This window comes from Euprymna scolopes, chromosome 37, assembly GCF_053919585.1.
Source record: "Euprymna scolopes isolate OS-2025 chromosome 37, ASM5391958v1, whole genome shotgun sequence".
NCBI classification, from domain to species: domain Eukaryota; kingdom Metazoa; phylum Mollusca; class Cephalopoda; order Sepiida; family Sepiolidae; genus Euprymna; species Euprymna scolopes.
Window position 1 is genome coordinate 43,124,965 of NC_136518.1, and position 26,436 is coordinate 43,151,400.

Consider the following 26,436-nt stretch of genomic DNA (forward strand, 5'->3'; position numbering starts at 1 on the left):
GAAGTAAATAAGGACTGGAGGAAAGTAGGACGACCTAAGAAAACCACAAGGATTCTCAGACAATGGAATTGGAATGGAATCAATCCTTAGGCCCAACAAATTTGGAAACTAGGACTGCAGACTGCCAGAAAACATCAGATTCTTGACCACGAGAAATAAGACAGTAACGTCGTGGTGGTGGTGGTAGTGGGGTGATGATGATGATGCTGATGCTGATGCTGATGATGATGATGAAAGAGATCTGTTCAAAAATTACTTGTCAATAAGTAAGACATAAGCAATTGTTTGTTTTACTTAGTAAATGAAGACATTAAACAACAACAGTAACAACAAACGGAAGAATTTTCTTTATTTAACTTACACAGATTATCTACATTGTGGAGGATTGACTGTAGTCAAGGGGGAGAAGACTAATATATTCATCTTGTGTCGTCAGATTCTTAACTAATCAAAGGTTGTTGTTACTGTTAAAATAATTTATAGTTACTGAAATCATATGATCTTGTACAACATGATCACCGACTATAGTCATAAGAGAGAGGTTAACGCTTTTTTTTTCTTTTCATTTGATTTCGTGGCTGGGAGAGCGTCGGTTAACTTGGGTAATCAGCGAGTCATCTTGTTAAAAATGTTGGTTGATGAAGTCAGTCAACAAGCCATAAAGATTTTCAGGTGGCAAACGTATATCACTGAAAGGCATTTTATGTTGTAATTTTAAGGTGAGTGTTATTTCTTCTCTCCTCGACTTGTCTAGACTTTATTTTCTGTTAGAACTTGAGATTTTCTTGAAAGATACCTAACAAAAACATTTAAAAACAAGGATTTTGTGTTGTGAAAATGGTACATGCAAAAGATATAAAAAAAAACAAATAAAGGTTAATGAGATGGATTGAAAATGATTAATGGAATGGACAAAGTTTGATTACTTATGGGAACGTTTCATTGCTAGTGTTTGTTGAAGACGACCATGTTGTCAACTACAGGGAAGAAGTCCCGTTTTAACGAAACGCAGACAGAAAGCTTTTTTCAGAAATTAATTCAAAATCTGGCTACGAATTGCAATTTCTCCCGATTTATTTTACTAACGAGTCACCACATATTAAGGGTAGAAGCCACTCGAAAATAATGGTTAATGAGATGGATGTTTTGTTAGCTGAATGATGAAGAATGTTATTAGTGGATTAAAACGATCAATGGAGTAAACAAAATTTTATTACATATCAGGACTATTTATGACAAGCATTTGTTGACATTTGAATTGAAGACGACCATGTTGCGGTCTGCAGGGAAGTGCTCCCAAGGTAAGATACTGACGCTCCACAGTATGTGAAAAGCATTTATTTTATTTGGTCAACATAAACATGCCGATTGTTAATGACTTGCAGTTTGTAATTGTGGGCATAGCATCTTACACGTCAACCAATGTTTTTGACAAGAAGAATCTTGAGTAGGCTTCACAGTGCTACAATCCATTATTCACCAAGTGTTAGTTCTTGTCAAGTACGTTGGTCAACTTGACGAGAAAGTCATTTCTTGTCTCCTTTTTATAGAAAGCTCAGTAGTGAAGTACAATCTCGTCATAGTGTCCGTTTTTTATATAAAATGGCGGACCTTAGATAAGCTGGGATAAAAATTGTCTTGTTTAATGTCAACCTGGTGTGTATTCATTTTCGCATGACAAGCAAAGGATGTATAAATAAAATCTTAAAGACACACACACGAAAAAACAAACAAACAAACAAACAAACAAACAAACAAACACAGACAAACATAAACACACGCACACACATAAAAACACATACACAAACACACACACACATTATAGCCGATCATTCCATAAGTTCTGTCCGGATTTTGATTCTCTGAAATTTAATAAGTGCGAATACTTAATGGAACAAAGTAATATGTATATATCACCAACTGTATGTATCCGGCGTTGTCTAGGAGAATTTTTACTTTTACAAATTTTGGTGAATCGAAATTATTCTCAATTTACCCAATTAGCATCAAATTTCAACCCATTCACTGTAGATCCTTAGATGTCAGATTTTCTACTCTGAAAACTTTTTTCTTTGACCACTTGATTTGGAATTCCATTTCTGCTACTAGTTTTCACTATCATATTAACATTCAGAAATTTAATATGTACTGTGAACAAACACCTTCATGTTAAAATCCTCACTTACGTTGCCCCCCCCCGCCTGTAAATCTACCACACTAGCTCTGTACGCCTCAGTGACGATATGTTTTGGAGTGAAACAAAATTGAAAAAAAAAAAAACTTTCTTATAGTTCTATCTCTCCATCTTCATCCTGCTATCACATACATATAAATAATGGCAAGCAATCTACGAAAGATTAATGCAAGCAACAGTAAACGAAGTCACTAGTTTTGTTTTCTCTGCGCCAGCCTCTCTATGCTGGTTTATCTTTAGCTAGCTCCTCCCACACATTCACATCGATGCCAAGAGCGATCAGATCCCATTTGGACACGTCTTTAAAGTGCAGCACTGGGCGACCGCAGCTACTTGATCCATTTGCCAGTTCGCTGTAGAGGATATCCTTAGGGAGACGGTCATCTAGCACTCTGCGCAGATGTCCAAGCCAGCGCAATCGTCGTATCTTGAGTGTCTGGAACAAGGAGCGGCTGTTGGCACGTCTTAGCACCTCTTCATTGGTGATTCTATCCCACCAATTGATGCCCATGATATGTCGCAAGCATCAGAGATGGTAGACGTTCAGTCTTTTCTCATGACGAGAATATGTGATCCAAGTCTCCGCTCCATACAGTAGGGTACTCAGAACACAGCATTCGTAGATGCGGCATTTTGTGCGAGAAGTGAGGTATTTATTGAACCATGCTCTTTCACGTAGTCGCTTGAAAGTAGACGCTGCTCTACCTATGTGTGTTTGCAGCTCCTGTTCAATGGATACTCCCTTGTTAATGTTGGATCCATCTATCTATCCACCTTTATCCTTCTATCACACACACACACACACACACACACACACACACACACACACACACACACATATATATATGTATATATAATTGACAGTTTGCTGGTTTTTGTAGTTACTTCTTTGTTTTTTGTAAGTTGTCTGCCCTCAGAGAAAAACTTCGCCCGGATGAAATTATTTTTGGTACGAGATAAATCAAATGATAATTTTTTTAACATGTTGCAACAATCCACAATAGAAATTGACGAAAAGAATCAAGTATTGATTTTGTCTGCTGAACTATATCAATGATAAAACTCAAGAATCGTACTGGCTTCATCATTTATATATACGTACATATGCATATGTATATATGTGTATATATACGTATGTATATATATATCTATATATATGTGTATATAGATTTACATATATATGCATATAAGTATATATATATTTATATATACATATATATATATATATGTATATATATACATATATATACATTTGCATACTCATATATATATATATATATATATATATATATATATATACATACGCACACACACACATACATACACACACACACACATATATATATCCTTGGGTCAAGGATAGCGGTTGTCTCTAAGTTTGTATACTTGGGCAGCACACTGAGTATGTCTGGTGCCCTGAATGATGAGGTATCGTTACGGATCAGCAGGGCAAGTGATGCTTTCGGAAAGTTGGACAGGCGTTTGTGGAGACGTCATGGGATCTTGCTGCCAACTAAGATTAAGGTTTATGCCGCATGCGTTCTCTCAACTCTTCTCTATGGTTGTGAAACTTGGACAACATACAGGGAGCATTTGAGACGTCTTGAGCGATTTCACCAGATGTGCCTACGGCGAATCTTAGGTGTGGGTTGGCAGATGTATGTCAGTGATGTGTAGGTGCCTGATCGGACCCTATGCCTTAGCATTCAGACTCACGTTATTAAGCATAGACTGAGATGGAGTGGACATGTGGTGAGGATGTTAGACAGTCGACTTCCCAAACAACTCCTGTATGGCGAGCTCGCAGAGGGAAGACGTCTGCCTCAAAAGCCTAAATTGAGATTTAAGGATTGTTTAAAATCCACCTTTAAAAAATGTGAGATTGATGAAAGAACCTGGGAGAGTCTTGCTTTGGATCGCGAAGGGTGGAGAAGGACCTTGCGGGGAGGTGTGGACAAGTTTGAGGTGGATCGAACCCAGTATGAGTGGCTGAAGCGCGATATCAGGAAAGGGAGAGTTAAAGGAACCGTGGATGGGAGGGGGAGCCAAATTGGTCTGGAGTGTGAGGTGTGCGGAAGAATATGTCTTAGCACAGCTGGGCTGATGAGTCACCAGTCTACTCATCGACGCAGCGGGCCACAAAGCAGTCTTGAGTTGCCAAAGTTAATCTGTGTCAACTGCGGGCGGATGTACAAAACGACAGGCGGTTTGAAACGGCATTTGATCCTGCACAGAAAATAACAGCAAGAACATGCTGCTAGTGGTGCACATATCTGTACAAAGTGTGCTAAGGAATGCCAGAGTTTAGCACATTCGTGCAGCCCACTACTGAATGTTTTTTTGTGTTTCTATATATTTTTTCTTTTTTTTTGTGTGCTATATCGAGTGATGGCAATGTTCGAAAGCGAATTTGCTGCCATCATATATGTATGCATATATATCTATATATATGTGTATATAGATTTACATATATATGTATATAAGTATATATACATATATACATATATATATATTTGCATACATATATATATATATACACACACACACACACACACACACACACACACACACACACACACACACACACACATATATATTCTGTTTAATATGCAAACGTTATCGGTTACATATTTCAGTGGAATCTCAATTCCAAGGCACCACTTTGTCAGCCCAAAAAAAAGGGACGATATTGACACAAGAGTCAAGATTACATTCGTTTTTTATAAAATATATTCGATTATATTTTATAAGCAATCGAACACACACACATATATATATATATATATATATATATATATATATATATATGTATATATATTTCTGTATGTATAAAAGAAGAAGAAGAAGAAGAACATGTAGACGTCCACAGAAAACCTGTTTCACTCTATCACACCTGTTCAGTGCGGCTAACTAAACAAGTGCTTCAAACTGGTGTCGAAATGTGACATGAAAATGATGAGAAGCTTTTTATGTTCGATTTTTTCATAAAATATATTACAATAAATATACCCCACATTAAGACCACTTACGCCTAGTATTTGTGTTCCAAAATTCATAATGATTGATTAATTAATTTAGGAGAGAACTGTATATGTAGAAATGTATAATCATATATAGAAGCTAATTTTAAATAGAGATAAATATAATGTATATAAGATAGCCTCAATGAGTATTGAAATATTTGATGAAACTGTTTGATAAAAATCGAATGTAATATAAACTCTCATTTCAATAACGCCCCTTCTTTGGTCTAACGAAGTGGTCTTTTTGAATTGGGATTCCGCCGAAACATATATGCGCATATGTAATCCAATAATGTTTGTATAATAAACAGACCATACACCAGCTCTGTCCGCTATTAAGCACTCTTTAATAATCAAGCGGGTTTCATCAGATTTACATCTGGGAAACCAATTTATGCAAACATTATATATATATATATATATATATATATATATATATATATATATATATATATATATATATATATATATATATACACACACACACACACACATATATTAGTGGTGGGACGATTCCGAAATTTCTCCAAATTCTGATCCAATTACCGATTCCGTCCTAAATTTCCGATTCGATTCTCGATTCCGATCCTTTTAATATTTATAAATATTTAATTAGATATTTGTTTTTTTGTTGTTTGTTTATTTTGTTGTTGTTGTTTTTTTTTTTCATAAATGTTCAAATTATTACATAAATCCCGGGTATATTTGTTTTCAAATATTTTCTTTGTAAATTGAAAGGCAACAAAAAGTTTTGTTTTTATTTTAAACAAAGCCAGATTGTATCAGTTCGTTTTTAGTATGCAATATTGAAAGTTTTCATCAGCAGTTGAAAGTAATCGACGATTGGTAGGTAAACTGAGAAAACGATGTAAGAACAAAATATTAACAACGCCCCTCCCCCTATTGTTACGAACGAATTTTTGAATAATAATGTTACTATTTAGAAAACCATTTTTAACATGGAGAGGGCGTTGGGCTTCGTTAACTATTATGTGCCTTCCTTCTATGAATGTTTAAATTTTATTTTAATTAAATAAATTTGGTGGGTTATTAAATTGATTTGCTTTGCTGTAAAAAAACAAAACAAAAACAAAAACGAGATGCAAATAATAACAACTAGCGGGACCTGTGGAAATTCCACAGGGGACTCATGCATATGTAATATATTGATGTTGGTATTCATGGCGTAAAGAGAGATGCTCTGAAATTATTGTAACTCTTGTTAAAACTGCAAACGTATTTATCTAAGACAGCAAGGACGCCCGGCATAGCCAAGTCGTAAAGTACGCTTAAATATAATATTTTAATTCTTGCCGATTTCGCATATATTATTATAGAGTTACTGTTCTGTCAATTTTTATGTATCATATAGTTGCGATTTAAAAAAAAAAAAAAAAAATATCCATATGACTTTGGTGCATCAGCTTGAGTTCCTTCAGCTATAATCGAAACCGAATCCAAATATTTTAAGAATTCTTGATAAAATTATTTATAAAAAAAAAAAAAAATGGACCACTGGAGTTGCATCAGTTATAATCAAAATCGAAACCAAAACTTATGAAGAATTCTTGGTAAAATTATTTATTATAAGAAATGGAAATCCATAAGTAAACAATAGTCACTCGGAAGTAATCATGACACACAAAATAAATAACACACGCTAACCTATTAATATATAGTGTTGTTAAAAGTCATAAAAACCACGTTCCTTTCCTACTACTAACCCTAAGTACGAGTGGCAGTAAGAAAAATAAATATATATATATATAGCAATTACATGTGATTTTATGATTTTGCTGATCGGCTTTAGAATTAGTGGTAAAAATTACTAAACTGCTTAAAAAGTTATAATGTATCGAAATTGGATCAGTTTCCATTATATTTATATGCAAAACTGAACCCCCATTCTAAATTCTAAAATAAAGTTTTAGTGTGCCCTCACATAATCGCCTTAAAAATTAGAATCTCATATGTTTTGGGTATTTTAAATGTAAATGAAAGTTTTTTTTTTAAGTTAACAAACTTCTCAATGTTTGCTCTTTCAAAGTTTTGATAAACTTGTGAGATTTTCATCTATATTTTCACTTGTGCCAAAACCAAACAAAATATAAGAAAACATGAAATATTTTAAAACATGTGGTGATCATACAAAACCAGCACCAGAAAAAAATTCCAAGCATATTAAATCTTTGATATTAAAGTCCAAATCACTAATAGATGCCATATGGCCATTTAGCAAATAGGTGCGAAAATCTTTTAAAAATCTGTGATATCTAATAGGCAAGTGAACTCTAGACAAGTTACACCTCTAGAGTCTGAGGATTTCCTTGAGTCCAAAAAGGTGCCATAAAACTAGTTATTTCAGAAGACACAAGTGAAAAACATTCCAATGTACAACTGGTGCCAACGAAATTTTACCCCCACGCCGCTCAGAGCATTAAAAACTTGTTAATAACCATATGAACTCCCTTAGATGAGGGCACATAGACATTTTAGCGAATAGATGCGAAACGATTTCAAAGGCAATAGGCAAGTTATAAATAACCAATAAATAAAATAAAATTAAACTCTGCTAATCAATGTTAAATGTGTAAATGAGATTCCTAACTCATTCTATGGCCCTTCTCAGTCTTATGTTGTAAAATAAACAATTCTAAAGGTAATTGTTTCTCACATGCTTCCCCCCCCGTTAAGGGAATTTTTCCTTTTTCTTTCCTTTTTCTTTCTCTTAAAAACTGCTCTATTGTCAAAAGTGTTTTTATTCATAAAGCATACGCATATATATATATATATATATATATATATATATATATATATATATATATATATATATGCATATATATACATACGTATATATATACATACGTATATATATACATACGTATATATATATACATACGCATATATATATACATACCTATATATATACATATGCATACGTATATATATATATATATATATATATATACGTATATATATATATATAGAGAGAGAGAGAGGGGGAGAGAGAGAAGAAGAAGAAGAAGAAGAAGAAGAAGAAGAAGGGTAAGTCAACATCCTTAGACAAACTGCTTCACTATATCACAGTTCTTGTGAAACAGCTAAACAATTTCTTCAAATTCGTGTCAAGCTCTTCTGATCGTAAAAAAGAATTTTACTCGTCTTAGAACAAGTATTCTTCTCATACATATATATTTCTTTGGATTATTGAAAAGGATTTTAGATGGCATATATATACACACGGCTATATATAAATATATATATATATGTGTGTGTGTGTGTGTGTGTGTGTGTGTGTTTATATATGTGGGTGCGTGTGTGTGTGTGTGTGTGTTTATTATTTCAACCTCGGGCATTTTTACTTAAATCATTACAAGTTTTTTCAATAGGCAGGACAATAAAATTATCCTGCTGATCTCGTCAGACAATCGAAGCCAAAATATATTAGAAGGAAAAAGATTCTTTTAAATTGCAGATGAGTATCAAAACACCAAGATTTCATATAATTTTTATTTCTTATTTTAAAGATAGAGACAATTATTAAATATTAGAAATGAACTGTCAATTGTTTGCAAACAGTACACATCCTACCTTCTTAGCAACTTCACACCACACTGAAGCATTTTCATTAAACACTATATTAATCAAGCAGATTACTTTAACTTTATTCCATTAATAATAATAATAAGAAGAAGAAAAAGAAGAATAGGTTAATAATTATAAAATAATAGTGATTTACCTTATATTCCATTATTACTACTAATAATAATTATAGTTATTTATCTTTTATTCCATTAGTAATAGTTATAAAATAATATTTTTATCATTTATAAAATTAGTAATAATAATAAATAAATGTTGACAAATCTAAACGATAAAACCAAAACGAATTTCTTTTTTTTCTCTTGGGTGTGTGTGTGTGTGTGGGGGGGAAACAGAGGCTTCTTGAGGATAAAGGGTAATGCATGTGTGGTGGGTAGTGATACAAAAACCATGATGATCAGTTATGGTGGAAGTTAGATTGAGTTTAATTATTTAGGAGCACGGCTCCACTTGTTTACATAAAACTTGAAAATGACCATGTTATAGAAAGTTGGGAAGCAGTCTGTATTGTGTTCCAGAGAAGGGCAGATTTGTTTATGTCTTTTTGGTTTTTAAAAAGGTCTTTTATTAATTGGTGAAGACATTTTGGCACCTGCTCTTTTTTTCTTTAATACTATTGGTTTGCCATTTAACAAGGCCATGAGCCACTCAAGGATGATGTTTAATGAGACAGAAATGATTGCCAGACGATCAACATTGATCAATGGTATGTACTGATTGATGGAGTACTGTTGCCACATCCTCCTATTCTTCAACAAAGTACAAAACCGGCTTTGGCATCTGGTGGGTGATGTTGTTTTCTCCTCTCTACAACCTCTGTCTCATAGAACAGATGTTGCCAGCCTCTCTCTATTTTACCGATATTTTCATGGTAGGTGCTCGACTGAGCTTCACTTTATGGTTCCCTCTGATAAGTCTTTCATAGCAAACACCCAACTATCTGCATTTTTCCATTATTCTCTATCTATGCCCAAATCTAAGTGAAAATTCCATGAGCAGAGTTTTTTCTTTCCTAGAACTAATTGTCTATGGAGTACAATACTTCAGAGCTGCTTCCTGGTTGACTGTGACATGGTAGTTTTCAAGTACAACGTGAACAGGTTCTTGATGAGATATCCTCTAAAATAAATTATCAAATTTCCATTACAATACCCATTAGCTCATATCCTTGAGTGGCCTCCAGGCCTTGATTAGTGGTGACTTTATGAGGTAAAAAACTATGACACAAATTTGTTGACATTAAATTTGAAGATGACTAAGTTGTAATCAGCAGGGAAATAGTACCACAGTAATGTGTTCAATCGACGGAAAACCCTTGAAAAGAATGTCTTTGTTTGGAAATTTTGTATAATACAAGGAACTTAGAAGGAGACAGGAAAAACAATTTTAGTTATGGCTTTAAAACGAGTTATTGCTATGAATGTCTTACAAGAAGAAGAAAGTATAAACTGATTATTACTGATGAGAGAAGAATTTATTGGCATAAGATTTGAAGACCAATTGTTATCAGAAGATAAGTAGTCCTGCAGAAACGTGTTCCACCGATGGGAAGCTCTTGCAAAGAAGGTATGTACATAGAAATTCTGTTTAATGCAAGGCACATGGCACATGGAAAGTGAAGAATGTCTCTTTTATTGTGGCTATAAAACAGGTTCTTGCTGTGAATGTTTTACCAGGAGAACAGAGTAGCTTATCCGACAACGCTATGCAGAAAGAAAATATAGTATTTTGTAAATTCAAAGGGTAATATTAAGAAATTAGTGAACAAAGAGACTGAAAAGGTGTTGAAGCAGTGTAAGTTTTGATTCCCTTATCGCCAATAGCCTCGCAAGCCCATAATAATCAAGACAAACACCGTTTGTCACACATTAACAATATGTGCATGTGCATTTTTTTAATACAAATTAACAAAATGTGTATATGCATTTTGTTAATACACATTCACAAAATGTGCATTAGCAAAAGTATGTTACAGAAGTACACGTCTTTATTCTGGCGCCATAACTGCCACAAATCGTTACTCAATAATTGTGTTAAATATATAGTCTCTGTATGAGTTGACCATTCCTGAAATTGACCATTTTATGTTTTTTAGTTCTGTGTGGATCCAGATTTTATACACATTTATCTGAACGACATAAGATGAACGTCCGGTCTTTTACACATCACAATATACTGTACGTCATCATAATATACTGTACGTCATCACAATATATTGTACATCATCATAATATACTGTACGTCATCACAATATACTGTACGTCATCACAGAATACTGTACGTCATCACAATATACTATACGTCATCACAATATACTATAAGTCATCATAATATACTGTACGTCATCACAATATACTGTACGTCATCACAGAATACTGTACGTCATTACAATATACTGTACGTCATCACAATATACTATACGTCATCACAATATTCTATATGTCATCACAATATACTATACGTCATCACAATATACTGTACGTCATCACAATATACTGTACGTCATCACAATATACTCTACGTCATAACAATATACTGTACGTCATCACAGAATACTGTACGTCATCAGAATATACTGTACGTCATCACAATATACTATACGTCATCACAATATACTGTACGTCATCACAATATACTGTACGTCATCAACATATACTGTACGTCATCATGATATACTGTACATCATCACGATATACTGTACATCATCACAATATACTCTACGTCATCACAATATACTGTACGCCATTACAATATACTCTACGTCATCACAATATACTGTACATCATTACAATATACTGTACGTCATCACAATATACTGTACGTCATCACTATATACTGTACGTCATCACAATATACTGTACGTTATCACAATATGCTGTACGTCATCACAATATACTGTACGTCATCCCGATATACTGTACATCATCATGATATACTGTACGTCATCACAATATACTATACGTCAACACAATATACTATACGTCATCACAATATACTGTACGTCATCATAATATAGTGTACGTCATCACAATATACTATACGTCATCATAGTATACTATACATCATCACAATATACTGTACGTCATCACAATATACTATACGTCATCACAATATACTATACATCATCATAATATACTATACGTCATCACAATATACTGTACGTCATCACAATATACTGTACGTCATCATAATATACTGTACGTCATCACAATATACTGTACGTCATCATAATATACTCTACGTCATCACAGAATACTGTACGTCATCACAATATACTGTACGTCATCACTATATACTGTACGTCATCACAATATACTGTACGTAATGACAATTATTGCCAATAAACTATTTTGATATATCATTAACTTTTCATTCCTTATTTTTAATCCTCTAAAATATTTTTCATCATTCACCTGACAACATAGCAACCACTTTAACCCTTATTCTTGAGTAGCTTTTAACCTCGACAACTGGTAATTCATCACTAAATAAATAAAAACTATTTCGAAAGCTGAGATACCCACAGTTGATAGGTTCAAATTATATGATTAAGTAACTAGAAAAGGGTTGACATGCCGTAAAATGAAACAGTAATACTATTTTGTTACTCTGCATATTCTAAAGATGCATCTATTTAATCGTTTTCAGTTTTTCAAATGCAATTATCTTAAAATTTTAAGCTATGACATATAATTAGAGATTATATGATTAATGTTTTAGATGTCATAAAATTTTGGCATGAAGTCTTTTGAAGAAAAGGAAAATGTTTCAGATTCTTTTGAGGAAAGTTGTCTGGTGTTTCCAGATAAGAGATATTATACGATCTGTAAAGAAAACAGAAATAATCAAGTTTGGCACGGATTAAAGAGCTGTATATTTAAATAAGATTTATCTGTTGCCTCAGTAATCTACAAGTTGGTAATGCAACATTACAATGCCTGTACTAATGCATGGAGACACCTGCATGTTATTTGTTGTGGCCTTGAACAGTCGATAATGATCAAGATAAACGCAGTTATATAATTAACAAAACTGTATTTAAAAAAGTTTGTTACAGAAAGTATGCATCTGATTCTGTGGCCATAACTGCTATCAATAACTGTCATGATGCTTAGTCACAACCGTATTTATTGTGCATGGGTAATTCCACGTAGATTCTAAATATGTAGATTAACTTACACAATAACAATATTTTAGTGCATAATGAAAGAAGATTAATGTTTATAAAACAAAAACTAGAAAGAATATTCTTAAAATCTGTCCATTAAAACTACATGCTTGGAGATGAAAATGTTGTTTCACATTTACATGTAACAAACCGATGGAGAGACCCTCGCGTAGAGGTTTCTCATATATATATATATATATATATATATATATGAATAAATTTTTTAAAAAATTATTACATATTAAATTTATTACTGATTCAAAATAATGTGTGACTTTTACGTCACCGCATATATATATATATATATATATATATATATATATATATATATATATATATATATACACGCACATAGGGTGGCGCCAATATATATATATATATATATATATATATATATATATATATATATATATATATATGTACACACACAGAGGGTCGCGCCAATATATATATATATATATATTTATAGGGTGGCGCAAAAGTGACACGTTATTCAAAATCAGTAATAACTTTAACATGTAATAATTTAAAAAAAAAAAATTTTCTCACAATTTTGCAGATAAATCATTGACAATTGACCATGGAAAAATTTAGCACTGAGCAATGAACCAAAATTATTGGGCTTTATTTCGAAAATCGTTGTTCGATAATCTTGATTCAAAGAGCCTATCGTCAGCATTATAATGTTAGGCGCGCTCCCAATCAAAGCACAGTTGGTCATCTAATGAAACGGTTTTGGCAGCAGGACTTAATGACTGATCTTCTATGAACTGGCAAGCCATGTTAAGTATGTACAGCTGAAAGTGTAGCACTCTTAGAGTACAGCATTGCTGAAAACCCAGACACTTCAACCCAAAGACTCGTCATTCAGATTGGGATGTCGAGAAGGTCACTTCAAAGAATTCTGAGGGAACTACACCTGTTTCCATACAAAATTCAAATGGCAATTGCAACCCACAAATTTGCAGTCTCGCTTAGCTTATGCTGTTCACATTTAGCAATTAGCCGGAGAGCAAAATGAGTTCATCCATAAACTGATAGTGAGTGAAGAAGCCCATTTTTATCAAAACAGGTCGTGAATAATTAAAACTGCTGAATATGCGTGATGTAAAAGCTAAGACCCATACATCAGCGTGCATTGCATCTAATAAAATGTATCTATGGTGTGGTGTTTCCTCAGAGAGAGTAATCGGTCCTTATTTTTTCGAAGACAAAGAAGGTGTTGAGATGACGGTAACTGCACAGCACTATCAACAAATGACTGAAAATTGTTATGTTGTTCCAACATGAGGAAGCGACTGCCCATACTGCCCGTCAAAGTGTGGCACTCCTAAGGGGATGGTTTGGTAAGCGTTTAATTAACAGATTTTCTGAATTTAACTGGCCTTCACGTTCACCGGATTTGACAGCCTCTGACTTTTTCGTTTGGGGTTATTTTAAAGAAAGAGGATATGTGAAGAATCCAAGAAAAAATTCAAGAACTTAAAAAGAACATCAGACATAAAATCCGAGAACTAGAACTTGTTATTTTAAAACGTGTAAGTGAAAATGCCACAATTAGAATCTGCCTTTTTCAAGCCGAAAATGATGGCCATTTAAAGGATATAATTGTCAAAAACTAATGTAAAAAACATTACCAGGTAAATGTATTATTTATAAGTAAACAGCAGTAAATTACTTTAAATGTTGAAGTTTTTATCACCTTACAAACCAATGTGTGAGTTTTGTGCCACCCTGTATAAGTTAGGCATGAGTATATGTGTATATATTTGGAAGTACACTTCTAAAGGAATTAACCAATCATTCGGAATTTTGGACCACAGCCGCTAAACATAAAGAGTTTTAATGAGTATATATAGTTTAATTTGGCTTTATGAAAAGAGGGTAAAAAGAAGTTAGCTTGTAAAAATTCAGATATCTCCAGTTTTTATGAAATTTTAAGAATAAATATCGGGTATCAATTAAAAATATTCCTTAAATTTCAGTTATTTTAGCATTTTAAATGGATTTTGGGAATATTATATTGGGAAGAACCTGTCATTTGACATTTTTTAAATTTCAGGTTTACCCTTAATTTCATCCATAATTATTAAACACGAATTCAGCAAAATTTCCTTTTAAGACTCCTTAAGCCTTAAATTTGAGAAATTTTATAGATTCAATATCATGTAATTGATTTTGATAAAAATTGAAATAAGGATTCTAGGCATACGGTTTAGAAGCATTGATTTTAATCTTCATATGCATGCAAAGCGGTTCTTCATTTTGCCATTCCTGGAACAGGGATTTCTCTATTGTAATAATTATATATATATATATATATATATATATATATATATATATATATATATATATATATATATACATATATATATATATATATATATTAAATAATAATTATTCTTTTATATTTATAGACGCTAGGAGATTTGATGCAGCCACGAAGCCACCTTTGATTCTATTTGCTAAGCCTTTATGTCCAAGTCACCAAATAATTGTCAGGGAAATGAAGGGAATTTACAACTAATAAATGCTGCATTTCAGCGCAGACATTAGGCGATCCAGAGTGCTCTATCGAGCGGAAGTTGTGAACGTTGATTTCAATCTATGAGGTCAACCACAACAACTAAATTGTTCAGAAATTTACACGGAACCATCCACACTTTTTGGTACAATTTCTAGTATAGTTTACTGTTATACTAAACCGATCACGTACAATGATAGAAGAGGTATCAAGGAGCAAAAATGGGCATGATAAAGTTACTCTCCTCACTACAAGGGTGGGGTCCCAGGGGGGAAACCCTATGCACACTCACACCGTTTCATGTAGAGCTATCAAATTTGGCAGGATAATCCACCATCGGGAGGGGAAGGGTGGAGCTTGGGGGGGCTACTTATAACTGGAAACATTGTGCATGTTCATAAGGTAGGGCTACCAAATTGCCATGATAACCCCACGATAGGAGGGGAGAGGATTTTACGGGTTACATCGCTCACTCATACCAACGGAGGTGGGGCCCCACGGGGATCACTTATAATGGGGAACCCTAATTAGTGCTCATATCTTTGTGTCAATAAAGATTCCCACTACTACTCCCTCATGTTCTTTTGAGGGAGTTGCTTTCGCTTTGATACTCCAAAAGTTTGAAGCTATCTCTTTACACCTATACCCTCTTTTCATAACCTTTCATCTATAATATATATCTCACCTGTCTGTTTAAATGTATGTATGTACGTATGTACGTATGTCTGCCTAAAACTTTCGACAGAGTCGACGGATAGTTTGTATGTGGAACCAAATATTTTTGTCAACAACCAGAGACTTGCTATGGTTGACACATTTGTGTATTTGGGTAGTACTCTCGCCAGAGATGGAACCCTGGATGCTGAGGTCAACTATAGGATACAGCATGCCACTAAGGCTTTTGGTGGCTTAGAGAAGCGAGTATGGTCTGACAGGGGTATAACTATTTATACAAAGATCCGTGTCTATCAATCTTGTATTTTACCATCCCTGCTTTATGCTTCTGAGGCCTGGACAACTTATGGTAGACACATAAAAGTCATGGAGAGAGTGCACCAGAAATACCTGAGATACATTCTGGGCATTAGGTGGAGCACTTTTATACCTGATATGGATGTTCTCATGCGGCTGACGTACCTTGTATCGAGAAGTTGATTATACACAACCAGATGAGGTGGGCTGGGCATCTGACAAGGATGGACGACGATAGATTGCCAATGCGTCTGTTCTATGGTGAAATTACACAAGGAAAGCGTCCACAACATAAACCGAGGAAACGCTTTAAGGATAACATCAAAGATAATCTTAAAGCTCTTGGTATTGACGTGTTCAGTTGGGAAAGTGCTTCCAATGATCGTAAAAAGTGGCGCTCCTTGGTCTACCCTGGCTCTGATAGTTTTGAGAAGAAAAAATATGAGCATGCAAAAGTGAAGCGTGATATCCGGAAGAAAAATCTGTCAGATATATCAGGTCTGTTGGAGGATTTCATGCAGAACCACACCTGTGATTTATGTGGTAAAATGACTTTATCCGGAACTGGCCTAGCTAGCCACAAGCGTTCAGATGGAGATCAATCTTTCTTTGATGGGGAAAACATTGCAGGGCACAGATGTTCTGTTTGCTCTGTGATCTGTAAATCGACTGGAGGCCTGAAGTGTCATATGAGCGTCCACAGTAGAGCTGCACCAGTTGGCATCCCTCAATCTTAGCTTAGGTGTGACCTTTGCAACAGACTGTGTAAGAGCAGGGCTGGTCTGAAGAGCCACCTTCGTTCGCACAGAAAATAGGAATTGATTTATCTTGATCACATCTCCACATGTATATATGTGTGTTTGTGTATAAGTGTATATATGTGTATATAATTAAAAAAAAAGATATTTAAAAAATACATGAAAATGATTGAGTAATCAACAATAAAGCAAGGGAAATATGGTCCTTTTCAAGAAGTGACAATCACCACTATCACCATGTATGTATGTATGTATGTATGTATGTATGTATGTATGTATGTATGTATGTATGCCTAAAACTTTCGACAGAGTCGACGGATTTTCGCAAGATCAGTATCATTTTGAAGCTCGACCCTTCGTATGACAAATATAAAAAAATTGGCCAAAACATTAATTTCTCCACCCTCAACTGGGCCCTTTTCTACAAGGATGATTCGCTTTTTCGCCAATATTTTCGAAAGTCATCGCCTCTTTTCGATTGTCTAGCCCTAATTTAAACCTACATCATTTCCGGTTATGCGATGGACACAACAGCAAACACGTCACATTTTTTTTTCACTTTCTTTTCCTCCTTCGCGTTACGGGTTCGAGCCTGCCTGCCTACTACAACTTTTTTTTTTTTTTTTGCTCAACACAAACCTACAAACACTCATGCAACGCCGGACACCCAGGCTAGTACTTTTATAAATCAAAGTACATTTTTTTTACAACTCTTTTTTTAACCAACTCAAATTACAGGTAATTCTACTAGTATATATCTATCTATCTATCTATCTATATATATATATATATATATATATATATATATATGCAATGGCTCACTATTATTATAATGGATTAAAATCGAGTCAATCTTTACCATGAATCATAAACGCTCAGATTTTTGTCTTGGTTTAAATTGTGTGTTGTTACTACTATAAGAACACGAAAACATTTTTCTTCCTTATTTCCGCCAATCAAGCCAATTAATGTTTTAAATTCTATAGTTTTCATATTCTCGCCAGACATAGTTTTTGTAATGACTGCAATTCAGACAAGTAAGAATTAATAAAAAAGAACGCGTTGTTGCCCAGGAGCAATAAGTTAGAACTTGAAATTTTGATGTCATTTGTACAACATAAATGTATTGTTTTCTTATTTACTTTAAAAGACAATCTTCGAGCTGACGACATTTAAGAAAGATTGTATCTTGGCAGTATAGGGAGATTTGTGCAGAACAGGAGACTTTGTTGGTATGGCCATGTTAAAAGAATTCAGGCGAGTTTTTTAGTTACCAGATATAGAGCAATATAGATGGCAGGATTAGTTGTCAAGTTTATTTTTTGGTGGAGTCACCACTTATCAAGGTCCGTAGGCCACTCGAGGATAAGGATAATTAATGTAAGGTCATGGTGTAGTAATCACTAATGGTATAAATTGGGTAAAATTTGATTATTTATGGGAACGACTTAACAGGAACTTGTTTACATAAGATTTGAATGCTACGATGTTGTATTCAACCGAGAAGCAGGCCAGTGGAACAGTATCGAAAATCAGGAAGGTTAAGTTAAGAAAAACTTGGGAATAAAGATTAAGATAGATTTAAAAAATGGAAATTAATAAAGACCTGGGCAGAAACAGGTTAGATTATTTAGCTTCCAAAAAGCCGTTTAAAACAGGCTAGCGTGTAAAACGGTTGTAAAACCGATTATGATGATGATGATGATTATGAGGATGATGATGAATGTTTTGTGTATGATATTAGAAAGTAATTTTCAAATTACTAACTGTATATTTTGCCTTCTTGCAACAAATATACACCCAAATAGTTTAAAACATTATATATATATATATATATATATATATATATATATATATATATATTAACGAATGTAAAATGTATTATTTTTATTTATTATTTTGTGAAGTGCAGAAACGCAGAATATGTTTAAAAAAAAAAGAAGAAAATATTCAATCTCGTCTTTGATCTTTTCCAGTGCGTTCAAAATCTGATGATGCCTGCAGGTGGAAGAGAAAGTGATTAAAAATCTGTACATTTCATGCAGGCACGCACGCACACACACACGCATGCACGCACGCACGCACAGACACACACATGCATACAAATATATGCACATTTATATGCATACAAGTACATACACATTGTATGCATACAAATATATACACACTAGCAGTTCCAACCGGCTTTGCTCGGGGCCTATGTACTGTTCATAATTTTATGTGTATATGTATATATTAAAAAATGTGAATATGTACGGTAATTCCTTCCATATAATAGGCTTTCTTAACTACCATAGAGAAAAGGTGGTAGAGACCGCAGACGCAATTTTTTTAATTTGACCCCAATTTTGACCCCTTAACATTTATTGTTTTGGGCTCAAATTAAATTAAAATATTTGATCCATGTCCAAGTAACCTACATCTAAAATTTCAAGTGTTTAGACCCAAAATTGGCGGAGGAGTTTGGTAGAGTCTGCAAAGGTCAAATCGTTGAACTTTGACCCCTTGGAAGCTAAATTTTCAGCAAAAAAACGATTAAAAAGCTTGCCCTGTGTCTGAATACACTTTTTGTCAAATTTCAAATGTTTAGACCAAAAATTGGCTGAGTAATTTGGTAGAAACCGCAGAGGTCAATTTTTAAAAACTTTTGTCCCACTTATGACCCGTTAACATATATTATTTTGGGCTCAAAGCGAATTAAAAAGTTAGATCTATGTCAATGTAACCTACGTCTAAAATTTCAAGTGTCTAGACTCAAAATTGGCGGAAGAGTTTGGTAGAGTTTTCAATGGTCAAATCGTTGAACTTTGACCACTTAACAGCCGAAACCAATCAAAAAGATTTTGCCAAATCTCAATACCCCTTATGCCAAATCTTGAGTCTGTAGACCGAAAATTAACAGAGTTATTTGGTAGGGAAGGTACACAGATAGACAGACAGACAGACAGACAGACAGATACACAAACAGTTTCACTTTTATAAATGTATAGAAATATATGCATACAAATATATACACACATATGTATATGAATTTAAAATACAAACAAAGAAACAGAATGCTTGATAATTCGTATGTTCAGTGTTTTTTTTCTATTTGCCAATATGAAATATATACCTACAGCTTCCAGTTAGTATCGGATATTCTGGGTAGAAATATAGATCATTTTGTCAATCTTTTATTGTGGTTATTTCATTCAAAAATTACTTGTAGGCTGTTTTTAATTAATTCAGTTTTAGATTATTTGGTAGGGGAGTGTACAGATAGCCAGACAGACAGACTTTTTTTTTATGCATAGCATCTAGGGACAAATAACTCTAAAAAAATGTTTTAAAAAATGTCGCTGTTGGAAATATTAATTCCAAAGTAAATTAAATTAAATATATTATCAATATAATTGTTGTTTAAAATTTATTAAATAACAATTTGTAAATAGAATACTTAAAATAATTCTCTCGCTATGAACATTTACTAAGATACCGCTATTTAGTAAAATCGATTTTTCTTAATGTCATATGCAAATAAGGTGATCTCTTAATTGCATATTTTTGCAAGTATCATACTATATATAGAAATAAATGAAAGATTAAATTAAGAAACGTTTTGTATATATTAATGAAATTGTGAACAAACAAACAAACAGACAGGAATACGAATTTATATACAGAGATATATGTAATTATAATATATGTATATGTATGCATTTGGTAATTTCATTAAGTTTCTAGCTGGAAAAATAATTCCGTGTAGATAGAAAAATATTTGGCTTTTATTGTTTTTTTTATATTCAAACAAACAAAAAAAAAACACTTACGGAAAAAACTTAAAAGATTTCATTTTTTTATTTTATTTTATTCGTTAAAGGGCAATACAGAAATCGGTAAATTTTTACCATGTAATCCAACATCGTTTAATACCTAAAAAAAAATGAAGATCTATTGCTCCCCTCTATATTCCACAATTTACACTTTTTTCTTTTTTCGGGTTAATTTCATCGATGACAAACTTAATTTTCTAATTAAAAAGGTAACTTTATACGACATGACCCAGCGGCGTTTAACTCCTAAAATAATGGAGATCTACTTTTTTTCTGCCTTATACATTTAAACAGCCTTTATAAATATTATGAGATCAGAAAATAATATAAATAAATAAATAAATGTTAGACTTGGGGATCACTTTTCTATATAAATTTAACGTAAAATGAGCACCCACTTTTTGGCCCCCAATCGTTCAACTAGACATGTCACCTCTAGCATTTTTTCAAGTTTGGCGATTGAGGGAGAGGGCAAAATCTGACAAATACAATTTTTTTTTTTTTTTTTTTTTGAGGGGGGAATTACATTGGAAACATAAAATAACGATAAATTTAATTTTTTTTATGAGACCATTCTCTACTTTCACTTAGCAATTTAATAAACAAAACAAACCCCAAAATATGAAAAATTCATTTTTTTTTTTTGGGGGGGGGTTACGTTAGAAACATAAAACGACAAATAAAAAGCAAATCGAAAAGACCCCTCCCTAGAAAAAGCAAATCGAAAATTTCCTTTATTTATAAAAAAAAAAGCCAGAAAAAAAAGTGCCCTTACAAAAAATAAAGGTGAATGTGTAGTTTAGCGGCGTAAATTATTTGACAGACAAAAAAAATATAAAAACTATTTATTTTTATATAAAGCATTATTAGACCCAAAGACTGGAATAAAACAAACAAATTCATTTTTATGTTTTTTTTTTTATCATTTTTTATTAGACTAAATGTGCACGCCTTACACGTTTAAAATTTGGCTTTTTTTAAGGTTTGGCAGACTGGCTTTTTAAGGCCAAATTTGGCCTTTTTACGCTCTTTCATTACAAAAAAAATATGGCGGCCAAAAACATTGTTCATGAAAGAGCTTAAAAAGGCCAATCTGCCAAACCTTAGAAAGGCCAAATTTTAAAAGCAATATAGCGGCCTCGAATAATAAATATAAATGATGAAAAAAATAATAAAAATGAAATTTTTTTCTGGTTTTATTTCAGCCTTTGCGTCTTACAAATAATTGACGCCGCTAAACTACACATTTACCAAAATAAAAAATAAACGCAGCATTAATGTTTATAAACGTTATTTATTTAGGTTCACAAATCGTGAGTTTTCTTAGGACAGTGATCTCTTCTGTCGAAATATCTGGTGAAGAGGGTATCAGATACTTCTTTTTGGGGGCGATTACATTTACAGGTTTTTATCCGTTCTTTTATTTTTGAAATTGTTTCGGGGGTATCCACGTTACCCATGATGAAAATGATTAGTATAGCAGGCATGTTTCAAACAGAACTTCATGTCAACCAAGGCAACGCCGAGTACCCATGCTAATATATATATATATATATATATATATATATATATATATATATATATATATATTATAATTACATAATTATTCTTGTATACCTACAGACACTACTATGTAATGCTTACGCTATCATCAGTGTAGAGTGTGACAATTCATGCCGATCGAGAGATTGGAAACCAGCCAGGAAGCTACCTTTGACTTCATTTACCTCCGGGCCACTAAACAATTATCACGAGAATGAAAGGAATAACTAATAAACGCACAGATATTCAACAATTTAGAGTGTAAATTTACAAACAGAGAGCTTCGCATAAAGCTAATTAAGCAACAGGTGAAATCCTTTTACGACTGTGCTCAGCCCAAAAAGGGGGTCTTATATACATATATATATATATATAGCGTAATGGTTAGGAGCCTTGACTGCCAATAGCGTAATGGTTAGGAGCCTTGACTGCCGTACAAACGGTCGGGTTTCAATCCTGGCTTGAGGTAGTTGCCTGTCTAGCCGCACTGATGAGCTGTGAAACAGCGAAACAGTACTGTATGTGGATGACTATATATATATATATATATATATACATATATATATATATATTTATTATTGGGGGTAAACAGTTACATATGGTCGCTACAAATAGCCATCTGTTTCAGTCAAAGAGACTTCATCAGGCGACCTGGAACCTCTCGACGCCCCCCCCCCAAACACACATATATATATATATATATATATATATATATATATATATATATGCGTGTATGTATGTATATATTTATGTTTTAAAAGAAAAGAGGAGAGTTACCAGCAAGAGAAAAATGTGTTTTGGCAGAAATACTTCACGCAACTCGAGTTTGACCCTGATTGTTTTTTGTTTTTTTGTTTTTTTTTTAGGGTGGTAGCATTTGGAGTAAAATTGGTTCAAGGTGATAGAAGTTTAGATTATGAGTATGTACACTTGGATGTAAGAGGAAATCTGTGGTAGAGGATGTGTGTGTTAGTGTGTGTGTGTGTGTGTGTTTATCAATATTATCTTATATAATATATATATATATATATATATATATATATATATATATATATATACGCGCACATGCATATACACGCACCCACCCACACTCACACACCTAGATATGTGGGAAAAGGAATTGCAGAAATATCAATCGCCCCCCACATTGATAAACACACACACACACACACACACACACACACACACACACACACACACACACACACACACACACACACACACACACATCCTCTACCACAGGTTTCCTCTTCCATCTATACTCATGCATACACACATGCACACATTCATAATAACGTATCCGTATGCATGCACACACACATACACATTGATACACTGGTTCTCGTCAGATCACAGGAGTTAAGCACCGATGAGCCTGGCCAGTATCAGATGGGTGACCATTTGTGAATAGCAGACGCTGTATGGACTCTCCATTTATCGTGACATAGTTTCCAGTCGTCCTGAAATTTCTACTTGTCACTGGTATTTAACAGTGCCGACTCAGGGGAGATGTGGTTGGAGATTGCGCAACTTTTGTCACAAAAATTTCACATGCAAGTCACAGCATTATCACTCGTGTTTCATGGGTTTCACCGAAATCGACGTATGGATATCATATACATACATCTACACCAAAACACATAATATAAACATTGGCATAACGGATAAGGTACGAGGTAAAATTCAGTTGTAAATGACACTCTTCTGGAGGTCAATATGGACAATACTAAGAATACAACTGGAAATTACCTAAGACTTCTATACGATCATAGTTGATGAAATGAGAGCATGTTACCCCTGTGATGCCCGTTGGAGTGGAAAAGAAGACAATGTTAAAGCAATTATGCTTTGTCTTCAATGCATTGCTGCAGTGTTTCACTTTCATCCATCACAAACCTAACTGCCCTTTTTTTCACAACTCCGTGCTACAAGCATGCAAACAATATACAGACAATATACATACACACACACCCACACACACACACACACACATATATATATATATATATATATATATATATATATATATACTTGGAGATCTCCGTTTATCAAGGCCTGGAGATCACTCAAGGATAAGGGTCAATAAGTGTAAGGTAGAATGTGAGACAACACCATGACGATCAGTAATGGTAGGGTTTAATTTTGTAAAGGGGACAGCTTAACAATAAATTATTCACATTAGATTTGAAAACTACCATGTTTTAGTCAGCTGGGAAGCAACCCCAGAATATTTTGTTCCACAAACGAATAATTCTAGGAAAGAAACATTGCTCATAGAATTTTTGTTTAGTCTTAGGAATAAATAGAGAGGGAGGGAATTGTTAATGGTTGTCATAACTAGGCAAGTTGCATAAGTTTTACAGAGGGGAAACATAGATTTAAACTCAGTCGAGCACGTACCATAAAAATAATGCGAAAGCCGAGATGGAGTCGCAATGTCTCTTCTGTGAGAAAGAGTAAAGCAACTGGTCCAGTTATAGAGCTGAAAAAGCTCTAACCAGAACTTGCCCCCATACTTACCAAACTGTTTAAGCGTTGCCTTAAGGAGAAGTGCTTTCCAACACCATGGAAAACCTTATCAGTATGCCTTGTATTTAAGAATTCAGGCGAAAAGTCATCTCCCTCTCAGTACAGACCAATAAGTCTCCTATGTGTCATGAGTAAGTTGTTGAAATCCATATTAAATAAAGAAGTAGTCAACCACCTCAGCAGAAACAACCTTCTTAGTGACATGCAATATGGTTTCCACTCTGCAAGATCTACAGCAGATGTGCTAACGGTTATATCTCATAGGATTAGTGAATCTCTTGACAAAGGTTCCTTTCCGGGGCAATTGCTCTTGACATATCAAAGACCTCCGATAAGGTATGGCATAAGGGCCTACTTCACAAGATTTCCAGCTACGGTATTATTGGAAATGTTTTCTCAATCATTAAATCATTTCTCTCCGATAGGTTCATAAGAGTAGAGGTTGATGGGCAAAAATCAGAGGCCCACAGTATTAATGCTGAAGTCCCTCAGGGGTCCATCCTGGGCCCAACTCTCTTCTTGATCTACATCAATGATCTCCCAAAACACATACTTAAATCATTCGTTGACATCTATGTTGATGACACGACCATCTATGGCAACACATCAAAGGCCGTAAATGACAAAGTTCTCTCTAATTCTCTCTCCTCTGATCTTGAGCGTGTGGTACAGTGAGGGAAGAGGTGGCTGATCACTTTTAATGCATCCAAAACCAAGCTTCTATTTTTACATCATCAACGCTCTGATTCCCACCTGGCATCAATTGAAACAGATAGCTCTCGTCTTGGGGAGGCTCCATGTTTTGACAAGCTTCTAGGTTTGACCTTTACTCCTGATCTGAAATGTACATCAAGTCTGTTGCCAAGGATGCTGGGAAAATGGTGGGATCCTTCTACCGCTCCAGAAGATATCTCACTACTGATGCAATTCTCTATCTGTATAAAAGCCAAGTACGTCCAAGGATGGAGTACTGCTGCCACATCTGGGCAGGAGCTGCTAAAAACAGCCTATCCTGCCTTGACAGAGTACAAAATAGACTTCGTAGCTTAGTGGAAGATGCCCTTTTCTCTTCCCTGCAGCCTCTCTCCCACAGAAGAGATGTTGCGAGCATGTCTTTGTTTTATCGTTATTTCTATGGCAAGTGCTCGTCTTAGCTCCAATCTCTCGTCCCTCCTCGCCAATCTTTCACGAGAAACACCCATCTGGCTGAAACTACTGTCAATAATATTCCCCACTCTTTATCTGTGCCGAAATCTAAACGTAGATTCCATGGACGAAGCTTCTTTCTTAGAAGTGCACGACTGTGGA

At 34.1% G+C, this 26,436-nt stretch overlaps 1 protein-coding gene across 5 annotated transcripts in view; it reads right to left on the reverse strand.

Moving 5' to 3' along the window:
* LOC145261138 (endoplasmic reticulum aminopeptidase 1-like) overlaps positions 1–26,436 on the reverse strand; it is a 938,216-nt gene that overhangs the window by 174,562 nt on the left and 737,218 nt on the right. The gene's annotated exons all lie outside the window — the stretch shown is intronic.